Below are 3,883 nucleotides of genomic sequence, written 5' to 3' on the forward strand. Positions count from 1 at the left end.
AGCGCTGGATTAAGTTTAGAAAGGAAATATTTAAATGGCAGTTTTGGAATAAACTGTCAAGATGAAGCATATCTACTACAACAGTTTGTTGAACAATAAAAATTAAGCAGTTTAAGAGATTTTCAGTACAAAGTAAAGTGAGACAATAATCAGTGGAGTGATCCAAACACATTTATTTAAAAAAGTGAATGTTTTGTATTTGTAGTCTGGTAAAATGTGAAAAAGACCCAAACTTATGTGAGGCTCTGTAAACAACTGGACACTTCAACACCACAGTTCACCTCACTTGATTCAACATAGAAAGGAGGGTTTGGACCAATCCGCTTTCAGTAAACTATATTTCAGCATAATTCAGCATATGGTCAAGTCCTAAAATTAGACAAGATATTCACATATTCAACTGAATCAGATTTACAACAAATGTGTCAAGGTGCCTGACAAATAACAGAAACATACAACTTGTACATGGAAATAAACAGCCCACTAAATCCAATCATACAGAAACATTCAAAGTTGAGTTTGAAATTGACGCTGATGTTGATGCCAATAAGTTGATGCTGTACACATTGCATGCTGCGTGGCTTTCCCCTCACTACAAAAAAAATTAAAGAAGAGCTGGACAGAACAGAGAATAACGGAATCTAAGAGAAAGTTGCACAACCTACTGAATTGTGAGCTCAGATCTGTGTGAAACTGACCAAATTTAATAGGCCTGTGAAAAGAAAGTGCTACATATTGGACGCTCCAGATGAGAAAAGACGCACTGAGGCACATCTGACAGCAAGAATCCCTCATCCCAATACTCTCCAGTCTATCCAAAAGTAATTGATGGTGGACTGAGTCAAACGCCTTGGAGAGATCTACAAATAGAGCAGCACAGTGTTGTTTTCCTGTTCAAGGCAGCAATGATATTGTTGGTTACGGATGTAGCCGCTGACAATGGAGCTCACTTTTATCAATGCGGAATTTCAACTGCTGGCAAGTTAGTCAGAATCTAAACACATCGACATCTAGACCTCAGCATCCCAGAGGAAACTATTCAATTCTGAAATGTACGTTTGTTTTTTACATCTCAGTTGTAATAAGTTACACATGAGAGCAAAGCAGAAAACAGCAGGTGGGTTGGAAGAAAGGAACTGAACTTTGTGTCAGATGGGCTTTTCAGCCAGATGGTGAGATGAGTAATGCCATTCACCATCCTTCATTGTATCGCAGTTTATTGGACGATGTTAAAATGAATGCTTTGCTTTGTGAGCTGGCATGGCTGATATGATCTGCCACGAGACTATCATGCAAACGGTATGTAACATAAAAACATGATTCACGACTCTCCCCCTTTGTCTCCGGAGGTTGTGTATCTAGGTCGGTATCTTTCTTTGTCTTGATTCCTGATGACTGTTCAGACTAGCTGTTCTAACAAACATCTCACCATGTGCCAGCCATTAGCATGCCATGTTTCACACCTCACTGACATTCAGAGCCTGGCAAATGTGATTAAACCCCTTGGACTTTTTCATATTTTTCTCTGGGGGTACATTTCTACCTCCGCAGTACGTCTTAGAAACTGAAACTTTTGCCAATTCCTCTTTGCGAAGTAGCTTAATATCTGACTGGATACAGAATATATTGATAGCAACATTAAAGCCCTACCTCAGAGTTACAGGGATAAACTTTGACTGGGCCACTCTTAAGATGAACATGCTTTGCTCCCATGCCTCGGTGAGGGATGGGGGATTTAAAGTTATCAAAATGGTAAGTCTTAGAGCATGTTGACAGAGTTGGTCAGATTCAAAGTTTGTCATCTTGGCTAAAGACACGACATTACATCTCAAATATGAAAATTCACTGGATTGATCCATATCTGGTTTGCCAAAAATCTCAATGAATGAATCATGACATCACTTAAGCCACGCCCCCTGAGAACAAGAAATTTAATGTTTTTACTTTGAAATATCCACATTGGATCCCTAAGCCTTATTAACATTAAAGTTACAAGAACCTCATATTGAAGCAGAAAGACTTTCAGTATTCGAGATGTACATATGTTATTGTGAGGAAATGCAAAAGAATTTTGAAATGCACATTCCTGATTAAAAAAAACTCCTTTCTATTATTCTGAGTAACATCAATTTATCATGTTACCCAGTCAGTTGTGTACACACTTTAAAAAAAAAACAGCACAAACAAAAAAAACATGTCCCAACAATGAAAGAAATGACCAGGTGGAAAAAGTGAAACATCAAAGTACTGTACTAACCCAGGAGATGAGCTGGCAGGGGGAAGAAGATGGGAACGCAGATGAATTGGATGGACAAGGGGCCCTTCAGAAACCTTGAACAGCATCACCTTTACGCTAAGCAAAAGTGCTCGACAGCTCCAGCCCCCGTCATCTGATCTAAGGTCAGGCCTTCCACACAGTGTGACTCAGAGGCGGCTGAATGCTGCTTTCAGGCCTCTTCAGTTCTACTTGAGGATGAATCACTTCGCTTCGGCCTTTTATTTCTGGAGAGGATCTCGTTTCTATGCAGCCATGTTTGTAGCACCGAAGGGAACATTGATCAGCACCTCACCCCCGCACGAGAAGTGCAGGTTGAATCAGACCATCTGGTGTGCCGTTATTATAATCAGAGACGTATGAATTAACCACATAAGAACATCCGTACCGTTGTACAGTATGCTGTGGGGTGGCTTACTTCCAGTAGGTGACAGTATCAGCAACTTTAGCAATTGATGCATTCAAGTTAGTAAAATGACATTGCACTATCAGAACCAAATGTCTCCCTCTGGGCTCTTTATTTGCTAATGCATTTTACAAAAGGAGTTGTATGGGTGTTGCCATCGCATCTAGACTTGAATAGCTTGCCGCTTCCCTATTCAGTCTGTCTTTTGACTGATTTCAAAGGAGGAATATGATAGCACTGAAAGCTAGCTTAGAGAAAAAGTGAAACAATGTCTATCTCAGTCTGTTAGTATCCATATATGAAAGACTTGACTTTCTTTGATGTGCCACTGAAAATATGTAAGTAATACCAATGCTGGAGTAACTGTTTGAAATATACCTCTGCAACAAAGGGAGACATGGCTGGTTTCTTGTGCCAGGGCCTTCTCATTAAAGCCTTTTTCTTTGTTATGTAAGAAGACATGATGTCATCGTAAAAGGAACACTAGCATTTCCTTACGACGCATTTGTTAGAATACATAATTTGATCAGAAGCGAAGTCAGAATGCCAAACTGAAAGTGAAACTAATGGCCTGCTCTCCTTTCTTATTAATGCAGCTAATAATTACTTGACCCCTTGAGGAAAATAACAGAGCATTGCATTGTCCTAGATGATCATTTGATCCTTAAATGTGACAAAAAATACATTAAATAAAAGATGGCGACATCACTGCAAATTATTAAACCCAACCTGAAGCAGCAGAACCGCAACGTTCATCCCAACGCACATTTACTATTTAGAATAGAATTTAGAATAGAAGTGCATCAAATGGGACTCACATACATGAAAGTATGTCTTTGAAAAGACATACTTTTCAAAGACATAAGTCTAATGTAAGTCTTAACCTTCCTATGGTGTTAGGGTCCCTACGGACCCGTTTTGAGTTTTAGCAAGCATAAAAGTACTTCATACATTTGTTTTTTGCGTTGAAACTTTTTGACTTTGTCAGGGACTTCCATTTAAACAAAGTAAAATAATTTTTTTTTTTTTTTTACTAAATTATAAAGTGCTCTGGTGAAAAAAATGACTTTTGTGGTGTTCGGGTCATTTGTGACCCGGTTAAAATTTTCGATTATAAAACAATAAAAAAAATGCCAAAAATTAAATCATAAACACACAATCAACCAACAGCCTCTTCCTCCAACCACTTGAAGTTCATTTAG

Source organism: Poecilia reticulata, linkage group LG6 (genome assembly GCF_000633615.1).
Source record: "Poecilia reticulata strain Guanapo linkage group LG6, Guppy_female_1.0+MT, whole genome shotgun sequence".
NCBI lineage: Eukaryota > Metazoa > Chordata > Actinopteri > Cyprinodontiformes > Poeciliidae > Poecilia > Poecilia reticulata.